This window comes from Bufo gargarizans, chromosome 10 (genome assembly GCF_014858855.1).
Source record: "Bufo gargarizans isolate SCDJY-AF-19 chromosome 10, ASM1485885v1, whole genome shotgun sequence".
Classification (NCBI taxonomy): domain Eukaryota; kingdom Metazoa; phylum Chordata; class Amphibia; order Anura; family Bufonidae; genus Bufo; species Bufo gargarizans.
The window spans coordinates 115390114-115409996 of NC_058089.1; positions in this window are offsets into that span (position 1 = coordinate 115390114).

Genomic DNA, 19883 nt, shown 5'->3' on the forward strand with positions numbered 1-19883 from the left:
TGTCCACTGGCGGATCCGGGGGGGGGGGGGGGGCGCAACGGGGCAATTACCCCCCCCTCCGAGCTGCAGGGCGGCCCTGGTCACAAGAGGGGGGCGGCCGCGGCAGGGCACAGGGAGATGAGCGATTCCATTGTGGAAGCGCTCATCTCCATAGTCATCTGTATCACCGTCCTCAGGACAGCAATACAGATGGCTGTGCTGCGACAGGGCAGGGGAGGGAGAGGCGTGTCCCTTCCCCTTCCTTCCTCTGACAGGCTGCAGGCACTAGGCCAGCAGCCTATCAGAGTCCGGCACGCCGCCTGAGCCGTACAGCGCAGGACACAGGCCGGAAGAGGCCTGCATCGCATCGCTGAGATGGAGGTAAGTATAAGTGTTTTTTTTTTTTTTTATATGTACAATACTTTTACTGCCACATTGGGGGGGGGGGGGCTCTTGTTACTGGCACATGATGATGGGGGGCTATTATTACTGGCACATGATGGGGGGTGCTTTTATTACTGGCACATGATTTGGGGCATCAATGGAGGCACATTTTACTGGCACATTATTGGGGGCACATTTTACTGGCACATTATTGGGGGCACATTTTACTGGCACATTATTGGGAGCACTTATTACTGGCACATTATTGGGAGCACTTATTACTGGCACATTATTGGGAGCACTTATTACTGGCACATTATTGGGAGCACTTATTACTGGCACATTATTGGGGGCACTATAGGGGCATCTACTGAGGCTACAAAGAAAGGGTATTTTATATGGGGGCTCTGTACAGTAGCATTTTATACTGGGACACATTATGGTGGGTACTATGGTGAACGGGGGAGAGGAGTACTATGGGGTCATCTACGGGGGGCTAAGAAGAGGTATTTTATACTTGCAAATTATGGGGGACACTGAGGGCATCTACTGGGGCATTTTATACTGGTACATTATCGGGGCACTAGGAGGAAGGGGGGAGAGGAGCACTATGGGGCATTTACTGGGGACACTATATTAGGGGTATTTTATACTGGGACACTATGGGGACACTATGGGGACATTAGCTCAACTGGGGCATTACAAGGGGGTATTTTTTGTCACGTTATAAGGAGAATTATTTCTACTGGGGGGGCATTATGGTGAGCTTTATTTCTCCCCCATGGTATGAGCCGCCTAGTAGCAGCACCAGACTCTCCCTGCTCTGCTCTCCCTCTGCCCCTTCTCCAAATCCTTATTATGAAATCTTTCTCATTAGGATAAAACACAACATCAGCTCCACCGAGCCCCCCAGCCAAAGTGTGGAAGTGGTGTCCGAGATCCCCAAGGGCCAAGCCAAGTAATTGTAAGTTTTCATGTGAAATATGTTTATGTTATACACATATAGCATACACTGTGCCACACAATATACAGTATGCCTCTACACTGTGTAGTCTGTTCTATAAGCACCATTGTTTTGTTGCGACGGACAAAAAAATAATCTGGAAGTGCCGCTCCTAAGACCAGCCTCTGCATCCGCCACTGCATGTGTCATGAGTGAGGTATGAGAGGGAACACCACACCGACAACAGGAGGGAAGGGAAAAGCCACTAGGCCTCAATGCTAGGGAAAAGGGAAAGGGTCACCTCCTAAATAACCCTACTCCTTGCCCTGTCTCCTATCCATATAGGCACTGTTGGTTGTGGGTTACAGAAAACACTAGTAGTTTGTGATGAGGCAGAACTTGGTTTACTTGTGTGGATTAAGTTTCAAACATACAAGACATTTCAGCAAACTGTAACAGCAGCCATCTTGGGAGAGAGAGAGAGAACCAACAAGTTTTACAGATATGCACAACTGCTAACCTTAACATTCAGTGCCATCTACTGGTCAAGTGATATTAATACACAATACTGTATGTGGTACATGCTGTTGCATCCCCAACACCTCTTTCTCAACGGCATGTGCATAATTATATGACATTCAGTCTCTTTTGTAGAAAACAATGACGTTCCCTTGGCAAAGGTTTGGTGAGTGCGTCTGCAGTCATCTCCTCTGATGGACAGTACTAGATGTCGATAACTCCTTATTTTTGCATGTCCCTGAGCACATGATATTTTAAATCAATGTGCTTGGTTCTTGCGTTAATCTTCTCAGAGTGTGCAAGCTTTATGCATCCCTGATTATCTTCAAAGATGGGTGTGGGTTGTGAAATATTCAATCCTATGTCTAGTAGAAGTTGATGCAGTACGCCGCCCTGCAGGGTGAGGCGAATGGCGTGGTCACAGGGGTAGTTACTAAACCGAGGGTTTCTTGGTACTCACAGTTTTTATGAACCCTGGGGAGGCATACATCAGTGATGGAGAGGCTGGCACATGGATCCTCTGGGGCACTCTCTGTGTATAGGGACCAGTCCGGGTGGTAGGTGAGGTTTCCTTGGTGTTGCAGGTTTAATGTGCCGGTGGCAAGATCCCTTTAAGTTCGTGACGACAGTGACGGTAACTGTGGCACACCGATTTATTGTAGTAATAATTGAGGAACACAAGTTGCAGTAAACCAGAACTTCCTTTTACTAAAACAGTTCAACTATTTACAGTCTTTGATTGGTTCCACATAAAAAAAGGTTGAATACAGGCAGGCTTTATATAAAACAGCAGGCAAAGTCTTTGCAAGATACTCAGAGGGCAAAAACACTTACAGATCAGGCTACACCTTTCCTCATATCCTGTCTGGCTTACTCCAAGGCCTGTATGCTCTATTGCTGGCTTTATCCTTGGGTAGGGAAACCTTCCTCTGGTATATATATATATATATCCTTGCTGTAGAATATCCTTCTGCCCTTCAGCTCTCTGTTTGGCTGGTATAAGCTTGGCTCTGCACTGTAACCCTTCTCCTGGTGGCTAGCTAGGAGCCTGGGCTATCTAGCTGCATGTCAGAAGCTGCTCCTCAGCTCTCCTCTGGCTAGAGTCCACACTGACTTCTGACTACACAACTCTTTCCCTGAACAGGACCTGACTATATATACTAGGGGTTTCCTAGCTCCCTCTACTGTCTAGGAGGATGAACTACCCCTAACAGGCCTGATACACAGATAACAGGAAAAGTACACATAAAAACATTATATAAAATACAGTGACCCGGTCGCACAGAAGGAGGGGAACAACGTGGCCCAATTGACCCTTGTGTAGTGCCCACATTTACCATCTAAATGGCTTCTTGACATGCATGTGCTTCTGCTATGTATTCCGCTTCAGTTGAAGAGAGTGCAACAGTCACTTGTTTCCGACTAGACCAGCTTATGGTTCCTTGTCCATACTAGAAGATGTAACCACTTGTAGATTTGCAGTCAGTGGTGTCTCCAGCCCAATCAGCATCCACATATCCAATCAGTTTTGGGTTTGACGATGCTGGAAGTCGCAGCTTCATCCGATTTGTACCCTTTAGGTACTGTATTACCCTTTTTCCTGCGTTCCAGTCGCGTTGAAAAGGTGTTGCGACTTTCCTGCAAAGTATTCCTACTGCTACGGTGATGTCTGGTGTTGTCACGGTGGTGATATATAGCAATTTTCCGTTTGCCCTGCGGTAATAATCATTGTTAGGTAACAAGTTTTCTGTTCCATTTGTTTTTTGGATAATCTGGTTTCATTGGTTTCTCGCCTCCTTTGCATATTGCATGTGAAACTGTTTAATATTTCTGTAATTTTCTGACTTTAGTTAAGAAGATAGCTTCCATCCTCTTCCCGCTCCATTTAAATTCCTAGGTAGTGAGTAATGTTCCCCAACTATTTAAATTTCGAAATTTTGTTTCAGTTTGTGAACTATTTGGTCATAGTCCCCTTCTTGTTCAAAACATGTCAAGATATCATCAACGTAAATTAGGATGTATGTCCATTTGTTCTGTTGATTCTTTGAATACAGACATGGATCTGCTTTACTTCTTGAGAATCCTTCTTTTGTGAGTATTTCGTTCACTTTTTCATTCCACAAGGTTCCATGTATAGATCCTCCTTGATGTCTCCACACAGGAAAGCAGTTTTGACGTCTAGGTGCTTTACTTTCATTCCCTTTCCGGCAGGAATGCTAAGGAGTGTTCTTATGGTGGAATGTTTCACAACTGGAGAAAATGTCTCATCGTAATCTTTCGAGGAGTATCCCTTGGCAACTAATCTTACTTTGTATCTATAGAGGTTTCCTTCTGAATCGTATTTCACTTTAAAAGTCCATTTGCTTCTGATAGTTTTGCTACCAGGAGGGAGTTCTGTTAGTGACCAAGTTTTATTTTCTTGAAGTGACTTTATTTCTTCTTCAGCTGCTTTTCTCCACTGATCAGCTTCCCTTCTCGACAAAGTTTCTATGTCCTCCCAGGATGTTGGCTCCTGTGTTTGATGTGTTTTAGCAGCGTATGATAACCTGCGGTGTGGTATCCCTTTTGTCATCCGAGAGGATCTTCTGATTTCTTGTTGTTCAGTGGGTTCTACTGTCTTGTTGATTGTAAGTTCTACTTCTTGTTCTGGCTCTTGTCCTGCTTTGCATGGCTCAGCATTTCTTGCTGATTCAGCTCACAAATCCTCTCCACATTTTTCAAGAATTGTATTATCTGGTTCTTCGCGATTCATCAAAATAAACACTGCGGCTTACTGTGACCTTGTTGGTCTTTGGACAAAGGATTCTATATCCCTTACTCTGCTCACTGTAGCCCACCAGAATGCCTTCTATGGCTTTGTTCTCCAACTTGGAGCGTTTCTCACTTGGAATTTAGGCATATGCTTTACAGCCAAACACTCTGATATGCCCTACGTTAGGTTTTGATCCATTCCACATTTCATATGGTGTACTTTCAATAGCTTTTGATGGGAGCCTGTTTTGTAGGTATGTTGCAGTCATTATCGCTTCTCCCCAATATTTGTTAGGTAATGCAGCATCTGAAATCATACATCTGGTCATTTCTACAAGAGTGCGATTCTTTCTGTCCGCTATGCAGTTTTGCTCAGGAGTGTATGGTGCAGTTGTTTGGTGTATAATACCTTGTTTCTTTAGGTATGATTCCATCTCTGTACTCATATATTCCCCTACATTGTCAGTGCATATTATTCCAGGTTTCCTTTGAAACTTGTTGATTGTCATAACTACAAACTCTTGATGTTTTTCTAATGTCTCACTTTTGTGCTTCATTAGATACATTATTGTGTACCTAGAATCGGCGTTGATGAAAGTCAGTAAATATCTGTTCCCGCCGGATGTGATGGTTTTCATTGGTTCGCACACATCACTGTGTATCAGTTCCATGGGTTTAGTGGTTTTTCTCTGACTGGTCTGTGGAAGAGAGGTTCGGGTGGCCTTTGCTTTGATGCAACACATGCACTTGCTGAGTGTGTGACAAGGCAATATTTTCATGTCTTCTGATAGACCTCTCTTTGCAAAGTCCTTTATAGCTTCTGGGTTTTCAATGCCCCAATCTTCTATGCCACAGGTGGATGCACTTGTCATGTGGGTTATGAGTTGCCGCTTTAGCCTTCTCACTTTCAGTGATGAGTTTGTACAGATGTTCATTTAACCTTCCTCTTGCTAGAATTTGCTTTCCATTTTGAATTGTGCATTCATTACCTCTGAACTGGACAGCGAGTCCATTGCTTGCAAGAGTTTTAACTGCTAGGAGGCTTCCTTCTAGACTTGGAACATACAGAACATTCTTTACAAGGATTTAAATAATAATAAACAGCCTCGAAAAGTACGTTGCCTAATAGCGTCACAGGTCCCAGTGGTGAAGTGGGTACAGTTCACACAGGTAAATGCGTTTCTTTTTGTTGGACCGCGCTGCCTCAGGAGTAGCAGAAATCCCACATTTGAAACCAGTCAAATAATCGCAGACATGGGAAAGCAAACAGGCCAGTCGAAGACTTTCTTCCTCTCCCTTCCAGGCTTCTATGGAACACCAAGAATGCAGCCAAAGGGAATGAAAGTGAAGCATCTAGACGTCAAAAATGCTTTCCTGTGTGGAGACATCAAGGAGGATCTATACATGGAACAGCCACCAGGATTTGAGAAGGAAAAGAACCTTGTATGCAAACTGCAAAAGAGCAACAATGGGCTCAAGCAAGCGGCGAGAGTGTGGAATGAAAAAGTTTACGAAATACTCACAAAAGAAGGATTCTCAAGAAGTAAAGCAGATCCATGTCTGTAATCAAAGAATCAAGAGAACAAATGGACATACATCCTAATTTACGTTGATGACATCTTGACATGTTTTGAACAAGAAGGGGACTATGACCAAATAGTTCACAAACTGAAACAAAATTTCGAAATTAAATAGTTGGGGAACATTACTCACGACCTACGAATTCAAATGGAGCGGGAAGAGGATGGAAGCTATCTTCTTAACTAAAGTCACCCGGGTTTAGCTCAGTCGAGCTTCGTCAGGGGTATTCTTCCCGCCCCTTCCAGGGCAGTCTTATAAGGGGTCAAGTTGGTCCACACCCACCCATGATTGAGCAGGGAGGTGCGTGTGGACCAACCTGACCCCTTATAAGACCACCCTGGAAGGGGCGGGAAGAATACCCCTGACGAAGCTCGACTGAGCTAAACCTGGGTCGGGTGATTGATCCTTTGTACATTGCTCGTTTTTACCTGTATCTTGTGAGTATAATAAACCCTGTTTTACTCCAATTAATGTGACAGTACTTCACTATTGGCAGCATTCTTGGTGTTCCATAGAAGCATGGAAGGGAGAGGAGGAAAGTCTTCAACTGGCCTGTTTGCTTTCCCATGTCCGCGATTTTTAGACTGGTTTCGAATGTGGAATTCTTTACAAGGATGCTCTGTTTGCCCCCTGATGGCGTTTTGAAGTTCAGAAACCCATGACCATTACCTTCCGCTGTAATACTTTTCCCATTTGCTAGAAAGTCTGTCTTTTACACTAAAATACATTTCTGTGAAGAATGTCTTGTCACTTGTCATGTGACTTGTTGCCCCTGAATCAATTTACCATCCGTGTGAGATACTATTCTGAGTCACTTTAAAAGTACCACTCCATGATGCACTTTCATTTTCTTTCATGACGGCTTTAGCTCTGTCTCTTGTGGGTAGCTCCCACTTTCGCTGCTCAGCTTTCCAGATTGAACAGTTCTTTTTCAGATGACTGTCCTTTTTGCAGCGAAAACATACCTTGGTTTCTTTGCTTTGTCTTATGCCTTCATGCACCTTCAGAGCTGTCTCGGATCTCTCGTTCTCTTCCCTATGCAGATTTTCCTTTCTTCTGCTGTATTCATCAATTAATTTTCCCTTAACATATTCTAGCGTCAGTTCAGTTTCTAGTCTAATTTCTAAAGCATTTATAAGGGCACTGTATGATTCTGGAAGGCTGCGTAGCAGTAATGCTACCACATGATTGTGCAATAGGTGAAGAAATGAAAGACAATCTCTAGCATAGCCTTTACATGTTCACCCATTTCCTGCCCTTTTTTCAGCCTCATCTTATACAGTTTATGCAACAGATATAATTCATGCAGTTTTTATAATGCAGTCCACAGACCTTTAGCTGGGTATTTTTTCCTTATATGAATGAGTGGATCATCCTCCACTAACAGGCTTATGACTGCTTTTGCTTGCCCGTGTTTTCAGTCCCATTCTTCCGGGTTGTCATTGGGTGTGTGTTAGTGTATCTAGTACCTGCCACAAGTCATCCTTGGATAACAACATTTCAAGCTTAAACTTCCATAGCTGGTAGCTGGTATTGTTGAGCTTTGCTATTGTAAACTTCATATCTGAAGCACTTGACGTCTTTCATTGAATTGGATACAGCATTTGTTTCCTCACACAGGATTTGGTAGGATCGCAGATGCAGCACTTACTTGCTTGTAGTTTTATTTTTTCTAGTGTCTAGAGCTGCGCCCATAACCTGTTGGTTGTGGGGTAGAGAGGACACTAGTAGCTTGTGATGATTCAGAACTTTGTTTACTTGTGTGGATTAAGTTCCAAACATACAAGACATTTCAGCAAACTGTAACAGCAGCCATCTTGATAGAGATAGAGAGCCAACAAGTTTTACAGATATGCACAACTGGTAACCTTAACATACAGTGCCATCTACTGGTCAAGTGATATTAATACACAATACTGTATATGGTACATCCCTAACAGGCACACCCCGAAGGTAGGAATGACCATACAACGTAACCTGAGACCCTGGAGACCATAAGGATCCCTATAGGTAAAGGCTGGGCTTAAGGCGATCCGCTCCTTCCCAGTTTAAGGAACCAGCGTCTCCCTGAGGCCTAGTAGCAACAGACACGGAGAGGGACAACAAGACACAAAGGAGCAAGACACTTAACTTCTGAAGAGATGGACGAGCATGGACTCCAGAGAGGACAACATACCAGCTCTACCAAAATCCAAATGAAGCTATCATCCGCATATCCAGAATGGCGAGGTCAGACTATATAGGGGAGGTGTGATGACCACTAAGCTACACCTGAAACAAGGGGTGTGGTCATGAGCAATAACAACAACTGAAGCAAATAACCAAAGAGGCTGTTAGATTCCATCACGTGTAGCCAGTCTCTTTGATCTCCTGACATCTGTCATAGGAGGGACCATGACCACATGGAGGTGATTCACCTGGTCACATGACCTTCCATTTTGTGGACAGCCCAAAAGACAAGGGGGCATAGCTTCTGAAATATAGAAAATGGTGCAGTATTTTAACAAAGGCTATATTAGTAGGTGCCATATAATCATCTTACAAACAGGTTGGCCAACCCCTTTAACTATTAAATCCCCACCGCCACAGCACCAATACCCCAGTAGGCCAAACTAGTGTTTGGTTTCTTTTCCTCAGTGTTGACATCACACACATACCGTTGACCACTGCAGCCAATCACTAGTCTCAGTGACTGTGCACTGTACATGCTAGCACCACACTAAACATACTGATTGGTTGCAGTGGTCATGTGGTTGTCAACTCTGCAGGAAAAGCAAGCAAAAGCTGGCAGAGACCACTGAAGCATCAATGCTGGAGTGGTGGTGGATTGGAAAACATGCAAAGTGCACCATAGAGTGGACTCTATGAGACCAAGACAAATGGTATGCAGGGATGGTGGATTTGCACTCATTTATACACGCTGTACAAATTAGGCACAACTGTGTATCAGGTGCAGCTGCAGCTCCCTCTGTGAGAACTGGGAATCCGGTTTTACTAAAGTGAATAATGCAAGGAAGGAACGCTGTAAACAGAATCAAGGTTCGGTTAACACTTTTATTGAAAGATAGGACAATGAGGTTCAAAATAAGACTTATTTCTTCCGAAGGTCCAGAGAAGCTGAAGAACCTAAGAAAGAAATAAGTTGTATTTTTAAAAGTGCTGCCCCTTCCTCCAGTATAAAGGAAAAGCAATCTTTGATTTTTGGCGGCACTTCTGTTTACAGCATTACTTCCTTGCATTGTCAACTCTTTTAAAAAGCCAGTGGATGGTTATACAAAACAGGAGCTCAATCACCTAAAATAGTCTGGAAGCTACCATACAACATAAGAAAGCACAATAATAACTAATAGTGTTCAGCAAACCAAAGCATTCAAAGCGGAATGCGGTCTTAGGTTTAGGGAAAAAAAACGATTTGCAACTAATCCAAATTACCTTGTGCTTCGGGGTAATGAATCAGGTTTTCCTAAAATGGCAGCTGCACATGTTACAAAGTAAAACTAACTGTAGAGAAGACAAGCCCGGGAATGCAAGATCTCCCATAATGCCATGTAGCCAGCCAATACGCAGATAGCCATCCCCTGTGATGTCAAAGCCCTATAAAACTCTCATCCTGCATGGCCTCCGCCATTGTCCTGTGGGCTGAGCATAGGGAAAGTGTTGCTGAAAATGATTAATAGAAGAATACTGTAGAGGGAGAGTGCAGGGAGACTTATGTGTCAGTTTCATTTATTTAATCCTACATTTACTTATTCCTACATCAGCCTTAAACTAAGATATGTAATTCAATACCAATAATATGGACGCCTTTATTATTCCAGTGCCAGCGTGCCAACCAATACCATCCAATCTGTTCCACTTAGGAGGCCATGCCCTAACGATGACTATCCTCATCTTTTGCTGGATTTACTTCTTCCAAATCATCCTTCTTGGCCACCATGTCCTAGAAAAGTCATCAAGATGCAGAGAGAGGAGGCGCTGGATGTTCCTGATGACATATTCTCATCGATATTAGATAATATGGAAGAGGAGGAAATCAAATGGTAGAAGAAGAGCTCCCACCTGTAGGGCAGGGGAGTGCTGGGGTTGTTTAAAGGTGCATCAAAGGTGCTGTGCGGCCATTAACAATGCAGACCAACTATACAGTGCAGTCTTCATTAGTGATGAGCGGGAGGTGCCATATTCGATTTCGCGATATTTCGCGAATATTCGAATGAATATTCGTCGAAATCGAATATTCGTAATTATTTCAATTATCGCGAATAATATACGATTTTTTTTTCGCGTATTGCGATTATTTATCTTGATAGTATAAGGCAACGTTCCTATGCTAATTGACAATGGCTAGGCTAATATGTGTATTTTACGAAATTTCGTGATTTGCTCTAACTTCGTCTCTTAGAATATTACGAATATTCTAAAAGACGAAGTTAGAGCAATATTACGAAATTTCGTAAAATACACATATAGATTGTAATTTAGCTAATATAGTGCTATAATCCCTTTTTTTTCCTCAAATTTTTTTTTGCCTCTTCTGAACTTAAGTTTTGTAAAATATGTACACTATTAAAAAATATTACTATAGCAGTATATTAGCTTAAATACAATCTATGTGTATTTTACGAAATTTCGTAATATTGCTCTAACTTCGTCTTTTAGAATATTCGTAATATTCTAAAAGACGAAGTTAGAGCAATATTAAGAACATTTGCAAAAGCCGAAATTGCGATGCGAGTAATATAATACGAAATAATCGCATGAAGATTTCAACTTAGCACTGCTATATTCCATATTCTAGCCTAGTAAGGAATATAGCAGTGCTAACTTAGCACAGCTATATTCCATATTAGGCTAGAATATGGAACATAGCAGTGCTAAGTTGAAATCTTCATGCGATTATTTCGTATTATATTACTCGCATCGCAATTTCGGCTTTTGCGAAATTTCGTAAAATACACATATAGATTAGATTGTAATTTAGCTAATATTGAATATAGCAGTGCTAAGTTGAAAACGCCACTAACTGGAGCAGCCAGGAAGCCAGGAATCCAAAGGACAGGTAAGAACAACTTTAGGGAAGTGGGAAAGGAAAAAATTATAATAATAAAAAAAAAAAAAAAAAAAAAAAAAACACGAATATTCGAATTCGCGAATATATAGAACGATATTCTAAATATTTGCGAAATCTCGAAATTGCGATATTCGAGAAAAAAATTTGCAATTCGAATATTCGCGCTCAACACTAGTCTTCATCAGTAAATGAAAGGCAGCTGCGGGCTAATTGGTCACACGGTTCTTCGCCGCAGCATGGCCGCTCCGTGTGGTAGAGTGGCCTGGGTATACCTGATTTACAGCGATTTGTATCAAATTAATTCATAACGAATCAAATTTCTTATGGAACTTTTTTCGAATACTTTGCTCATCTAATAACTAATACACAATGCATGAGACAGTACAGTGAAAAGTATACAAATTAGCTTACAGTTCCAGAACCCTGGCCACCATTGCTTTTCTTGTGAACTTAAGAAAATACAATGCAATCTGTGGACAGTTACAGAGATGGAGGAACGAACAACATTTATATACAGTTTCATGGGGAAAGATTCAGTAAAACTTGTATTTTATTAATTTTAAACTGTGCTCGTGTTTGGCTTAGGATTCCAGTGGGCGATTATAATGATGACTGACAGCTACGTACATACTTATACCAGCAATGTCTCATACACACGTCAGTGTTCAGTCAGTGATTTTAAGCCACAACCAGGTGTGGCTCTAAACACAAAACAGGTGCAGATCTTTCCCTTAGACCTTATCTCTATGGAGGATCCAATCCTGGTTTTGGCTCACAATCACTGACTAAACAATGACGTGTGACTGAGGCTTATTTTTCTGTTTTTCTGATCCGTGATGTGAACCAGGCCTAAGGCTGTCAATCACTGAAAGAACTGTCCACTGGACTCCTTAGCTCAGAATGAGTTTAGTGAGAAAGGATTCAGCAAAACGTGTAATTTATTAATTTTAATCTCTGCTCATTCTGGAGTCCAGTGGAAGCTCATTTCAGTAATTGACAGCTTGTATTAGTGTGTAAACATTGATAGCTGTCATTTCATTTTTTTAGGACTGCCCACTGGAATCTTAAAAGCCCATAATGAGCAGACTTTTAAATTTATAAATTACACGTTTTGCTGGTTATTTTTTTTTTACCACAAAACTATATTAATCAATCTGTATAGCAGTATATGCTAATTACATTAACATAGAAAAACCAGGAATCACAATATTCCCTTTATATTACAAGCAGGAGCATAGACAGCTAAAGTATTGCCCAATTTATGACGCCACCATACAACACTCTGTACCTCAACTCCCTGCAACCAAGTGACTAAGACTTGGGTAGAAGTGAGATATTCAGGATTAACTGTCACGTCCGATTTTATAATGGTATTAAGCATATAGAATTATAATGAAAGAGCGGCTAATATAACTACTCCAAGGGATCTCAGCACTGATGAGATAAAGTAGTGATCTTCCAACCCAAAATAATTTATAACGGAGAATAATAGATTGTATTCAACTGCAGAGCAAATGCACATAGTGCAGGCTTAATGTGTAGTATCTAAAATACATGTAATCGACCATACAAACCCCATTGATTCTAAATGCAAAATGAATATTCCCCAAAGAGAAATGCCTTCACAATGCAATATATTTGTCTTTATATTGACTTAACAGAGAAGAAAAAAAAAAAAACACTCCGCAAAATGATAATCATGTTTCCTGTGCAGTAATTAACTTCTGATAAGGACACATTAATTATATCGAGTGATGAGAGTTTGGGGATATTACACGGCTTCACATGGGTATGTAATATAATTTATCACAAATCACAGAGCAATAGGTAATTATATTTGAACATAACAATACCTCCAGTGTATGAAGAGGCAAAATGCTGCAGAAGACCCGGCCACTGAACTAACAGTTTACATTACAATTTGTAGTGAGCGCAGACTATGGAGACAACATGGGGCAGGAGTTTCAGACACTATGCTTTATGGAGGCACTAACCTAAGGTAATTTATTAAACACTATTATTATTCACATTTTATTACATAAGTGCTAATACTTCAGAAAAAGGTTTTGTTTTTTAGGTTATTGCTTATTCTGAAATGATTATAAAGATGCACAAGTAACACAGTATGGTGGCACTGTTGACGACAGACCAGTAGGGATTCTATGTGCAGCCATAGTCTATGTTCCTATCTGTCAAAGTTATATACTGCAAATCTGACACTTAGTTTATGGCAGAATCACAAGGCTTATGCATGGGCATGCCGCAGACCCATGTGAAGATTAGCCCCGTTGTCAACCAACCCTTCTAGAAATGTTCCATTGCATTTTAACATGGTTACATAAACCCCATTTCCACTACATTATATAGTGGCTGTGCTTGGTATCGCAGCTAAGCCCCATTCACTTCTATGGGGCTAAGCTGAGCCTAGGCCATGTGACCGATGAATGTGCAGTCACTCGGCCTTCTCGAACATCTGATCGGCGGGGGTCCCAGGTGTTGGACCCTCACGATCAGCTACTAAAGACCTATCCAGCAGAATATCGGACGGCAATTGGTTTTTGCAAATGTATAAAATATGATGTGTAGGCATTACACCTTAAAGGAGTTGTCCAGGTTCAGAGCTGAACCCGGACATACCTCCATTTTCACCCAGGCAGTCCCCCTGACTTGAGCATCGGAGCAGTTCATGCTCCGATGCTCTCCTTTGTCCTGCGCTAAATCGTGCAGGGAAAAGGCATTTTCAAGAGTTCCGGTGATGCACCGGGCTCTCCGTGGGGCTGCCAGGAAGCCTGGTGATGTCACCGGCACTGATGGGCAGGCTTTAGCACTGCCCTAGTCAGTAAAACGGCTAGGGCAGCACTAAAGCACGCCCATTTGAGCCGGTGAAGTCACCAAACACACTGGCGGGGCGGAAGCTTACGCCCAGCAGTGTGTTATTGTAAACAAAAGAGGCCGTGCCCGGTGCGATCTAGCGCAGCGCAAGGGAGCGTATCGGAGCATGAGATGCTCCGATGCAAACATCAGGGGGGCTTCCTGGGTTTAAATAAGGTTAGGTCCAGGTTCAGCTCTAAACCCGGACAACCCCAGTTAATGCCTCTTGTCAAAAAAGCATTGCAATTATTAGCTCTGGTATGAAAAAAAAATCTACTTTATTTTTGGTTCTTTAGGTGACAGATAAAATAAAGCTTCTAGACCAGGCATGCTCAACCTGCGGCCCTCCAGCTGTTGCAAAACTACAACTCCCAGCATGCCCGAACAGCCTACAGCTATCAGTCTACAGCAGGGCATTGTGGGAGTTGTAGTTTTAGAACAGCTGGAGGGCCGCAGGTTGAGCATGCCTGTTCTAGACACTCCAGTAGGATGAGAACCAATTTTTCTCTGTAAGGCTACTGTTCGGGAATCGCCTCTGTTAACGAGATATTGCTCTACTATAAAACACAGTTAAATTGAATTGATACATATGGCACCAGGGGTGCATGATGTGTTGTGCTCATCTTGCTTTGAGAATATGACTTTGGAGTAATGATCCCATTGTTAAGTTTGTATTTTGAGCAGTTTTAGGCATTCCTCTGTATTCATGCCTCGGAGTCACTGCTGGCTCTAAAAGCTATGCATGAGAGGGATACAAAAACAACAACAAATTTTTTTTTTTTAAATAAAACTGGATGTAATTGTCCATTCGAACACAGACCCAAGTGCAGAAAAACAACTTGAGATTTCATTAATTAATACATCACCACATACAATGTCTAGTTATCTGGCGCCTCAGATACAGAACACAGGCTCATTAGTCTTATGTACATCAAGCAAAAAAAAAAAAAATGCCATTTATTCTTTTTAAAATAATGATTTGCTTTATGTTCGGGATGCGGCCGTGTAACATGGTTGCTAAAATTATGAGAGAAAAAAAATGTAATTGCAAATCATTTACCATAAAAAATAATCAGTATGAGAGAAATAACAACCAACACTACAGTCATATGCTGTAATTATAGGTCAGGAGCTACACAGTGACTACAGCCATGCTACCTTGGTCTCAATTCGAATCATGCAATCTGATTTTTGTGCAATTTAAGTCAGACAATTCTCCCACCTTGGGTCACACTTACACACAAAGCTCTTTACACAAATCTCCTAAAGGAACTTCACATATGACCTCAAGTCTGTCCAAGGCTTTTCAGACTCTTAAGGCCCTTTTACACAAGCTTCCATTAACCTTCTTTCCCGATCATTGCCACAAGCAGCTGGCAAATAACTTAATAACTGTTTGTTAATGGCTGTTCACATCTTTTAGGCTTAGATCTCGGCCACGACACCAGTCGCACAACCAAGGATCACTGTGTAGTAGTGCAGATGTAGTAATGAATGGGGTCGTACCGTCGTAGGTTGACTTCCAAACTACAAATTACCACAACCCCAGAATTGTAAGAAAATCCAGCAAGGTTGTATATTTTTTTATTTATTTTGGGGTTTCAGTTGTGGCAGCTTGAGAGTTGCACCGTGACCCTGTTCATTTCTACAGCTGCAATGCGGCACTGTGATCCTTGGTTGCACATTAGATGTTGCAGCCAAGATCGCTGTGTACCCCCATAATAAAATGCTTGTTTGTCAGCGACACATCTTCTTGTGCAAACAAGGGATGTACTGCTGACAAACGCAAACTGAATGGGGACAAATGATCGTATTAACAATCATCCATCCCCATACAGTATGAATGGTGCATTTAAAGGGACACTGACAGGACCAATAACCATAATTAGCTGTACATATCCATGCACAGGTCTTCTAATGTGCATTAAAAACATATAAGTATCCCCCCTGTCCACATTATGAATACAGTTAACTCACGTTTTATAACCTGAACTAATCGCTGTTCTTTCTGCCCAAGGGGCGGGGTTTCAGCTCCACTTGCGCCCAGCCAGCATCAGCCCAACCGCCGTTTTTGAAGCGCCGCCCAGCTCATCAATATTCACTTAGCTGGGCGGCTTCTGCAGTCCCAGACCTTCCGAGATCCGGCGCATTCCCAATAGAAAGCTATGGGTGCCGGGCGCATGCGCAGAAGCTGAAAGCGAGTCCGATGCCCATAGCTTTCTATTGGGCATGCACTGGATCTCGGAAGGTCGGGGACTGCAGAAGCCGCCCAGCTAAGTTAATATTGATGAGCTGGGCGGCGCTTCAAAAACGGCGGTTGGGCTGATGCTGGCTGGGCGCAAGAGAAGCTGAAACCCCGCCCCTTGGGCAGAAAGAACAGCGATTAGTTCAGGTTATAAAACGTGAGTTAACTGTATTCATAATGTGGACAGGGGGGATACTTATATGTTTTTAATGCACATTAGAAGACCTGTGCATGGATATGTACAGCTAATTATGGTTATTGGGCGTGTCAGTGTCCCTTTAAATATGAAAGCTCTGATCTATAAGTGTGAAAAGACCTTTACATACTTATCTTTCCCCTGCATTCACTTACACTGCTTCATGTTATCCCACTCTTCAGCCTATGGGCATATGCCCATAGCAGTGCAGGTTATACGGTTTTTGCTGCGTTTCCACACCATAATCTGCATGTGTTCTTGCAGAGAGCGCCTGGTGAGCTGGTGCAGAGGATGAGATTTTTAGTGGCCCTGATGAGATGTAGAAGCCTTGTATCGTGTACTCCCTCAGGAGTTTGCTCCCTGGGGTTTGGTACAGTGAACAAGTGATGTGAAGGAAGATATTATAGAACATTATGTTTCTTTACTGAGTGCAAAAAAACAATTAGGATGTTTGCCCCTTATCAGTACGGAGTAGGATTCTGGCTGGCTGAGTACGAGGCCTTGAATGCAGCTCAGGTAGTGTCAGGGGCGTTGCTAGAAAAAAACATTCGGGGCCTGGGCCCCTGATGTTTTGTCCTAGGCTCCAAATGTCCTGCCTGCCAGCTAGATACAACTGTATTGCTCAGGAAGTGCCATGTAAATAACATCACCCACTACCCAGCCGCCTCCCCAGCCGTTCAATCTAATGCACAGGAAGAGCTAAAGGACCTGTGGTGATATCACAGATTATGTGACCAGTAAAACAAGCCTGTTATTTACACGGGACTGTATGGTGGAGGGAGGAATATAACTACAGGGGCACTGCAGGGCGCATTATAAATACTAGGGGCACTTTAGGGTGAGCATTATAACAGTAGGGGGAAGTATAAATACTGGGGGCACTGTAGGGGTATTATAAATCCAGGTGACATTATAGACGTTCTTATTACTACTGGGGGCTCTATAGAAGTGACTTATAGATCTGCCTTATATCTACTGGGGTCTCTGTCAGGGTATTATTAATACTGGAGGGCTCTTCTACTAACGGGGGCACTCTTGGGGAGCGTCATCATGGTTGGGGGCACTGTAGGGTGCAGTATTACTAATTAGGGCATTCTAGAAGGGAATTACTATTGGTGGGATTATGAGGAGCACTATAACTATGGGGGCACTCCTTCAGGATAGTATTTAGGGGTATTGGGGGGCACAGCGAGCAGCAGGATAACACTGTGGAGACTCTAGGTTGGGGGATGATGATAGAAATGTGAGGAAGCTAAGATATCTGTATGTCACACTCTGTAGAGAACAGGGCGGTGGAAAGAAGTTGTACGGACCAAATAGAGAAGATGATGACAGAGAAGATCTACATCGGAGGAGACGTCACCTGCAGTGATGGTCAGTTCGCGAGCTGCCATCTTTGGTAAGGTAGACTCACCCGTCCGACGATGCACAGGTAAGCCCTTACCTGTGCCTGTGCCGGAAGCTGGTCTGAAATCAAATGCAGTCACCGGGAGCAGGCAGTTCCGAGGACAGCCGCCGTGCACCTTCATCAGGCTGTTCTTGGAACTGCCTGCTCCCGGTGACTGCATTTGATTTCAGACTGGCTCCTGGCACAGGTAAGGGCTTACCTGTGCATCGCCGGATGGGTGAATCTACCTTACTAAAGATGGCAGCCCGCATGTGTTCACTGGCGAACACTGCAAACTGACCATCACTGGTCACCTGGAGGCCCTGAATGTGACAGGTATGTGCTGCTGTATAGCAAGTACAGAAAAATGTGGTGTGTTGGGGAGGGTTGATTTAGAGAATTGGGCCATATTCATTGGGGCTTGGGCTCCAGATCTTTTGAGACCCTAGCAACGCCCCTGGGTAGTGTACTGGCTCTCCTTAAAGGGACAAGCCCTGTATGGAGTGCTCCATGGTATAGAAACATATTGGCAATGCTCCTGGGGAAAACAAAATGAAAAGAAGAATCCCTCAAGGAAAGAAAACGATCTTACTAGCACCACCATGTAGAAGTGGCTCCATGTGAGTCATAATCCGACTTGGGACATGACTAGGCACTCAGCCAGCCAGAATCCTACTTTGTACGGATGAGGGGCAAACACCCTGAAACAGCTGTCCATTGGCTTGGAAGCACTACAAAGTACTTCTGTGGGCTTTTGGGTTTGTGCCTCTGCACCGCAAAAGATAGGGTATATCCTATCTTTTGCTGTATATTGTGAATCGCGAACCCATCAACAATTGGTCCACGCCGAAATACGGGATTCACACGGCCGGAGCCCATGCATTGCGGACTGCAGATTGCAGTGCGCTGCACGGGCAGGCTGCGACTGTGTGAATGAACCGTAAGAATAATGAAATTAGTTGCACTTTTTCCCTAGGACAGTCTCTTTAAAAATGATGCTGAAAAAAAACACCATCTGCCAAGAGAGTCCTTGATTAGTTCCACCTGGTGGTCATTATTAGCACTGCAGTGTTCAGATAATTCAAGACTCCAGACAAACGATTTATGCCAGCCAAAAAAACAAAACACATTTTTACAGTGAATTTCTTTGTTTTGCATGTCTTTATCAGCTGCACAATTTTACAGGTAAAGCATGTAAAAAAAAAAAAAAAAAAAAAAAAAAAATGCTTTATCTTTAAAAGACCATATAACCCAATAACCATATGATAAAACAGCTGCAATACATGGTATTAAATGTGTGGGTTTTGCCATGTGCTTTATGATGGTGCAGCACACACTACCTGCTTGTGTGAAAAAACTGTTAGGTTGGGTTGTCACACAGGCTTTTACAGCTTTTTTGTGTTGTGAAGGAGGTTGTATCAGTTTAAAAAATATTTTCCAAACCTGATGTCTTTTTTACATGGCCGTGTGTGGTTTGTTAGATGGCTGCATTTCCTGAACCGACAAACGCACCTAAGGTTTAGTGTTCTGTACTCACAGCATCATTTCAGTACAGGACAGTGGAGCTGAAGTCCGGACGGAACTATGACCAGGGAACCTTGTTTGGTCAGAGAAGTGCATTCGTCACATGGTGCGTATCTCACAAATGACCACGTGAAAGTGGCCCAAGGTAAAAATAATGAGCTAAGAAATATAGCTTGTCTGACTATTTCCGCGCCGCCAATCTCATAGCTAAAAGCATAATTCAGAATATTTAAAGGCTGTCTTTCAGCAGGAAATTCACTGATAAAGCAGGTACAATGTCTTGTAGGGCTAGCTGAGCCTAATTTAACGATACCTTCCACTTAGAGATCTGTTTCTTCATTCTAAAGAAAAAAGGACTTTTAACCCATATGCAAATGAGCAGTTAAAATAATTTTCTAGGACTTTAAGGCCTCATGCACACAACCGTTATTTTGG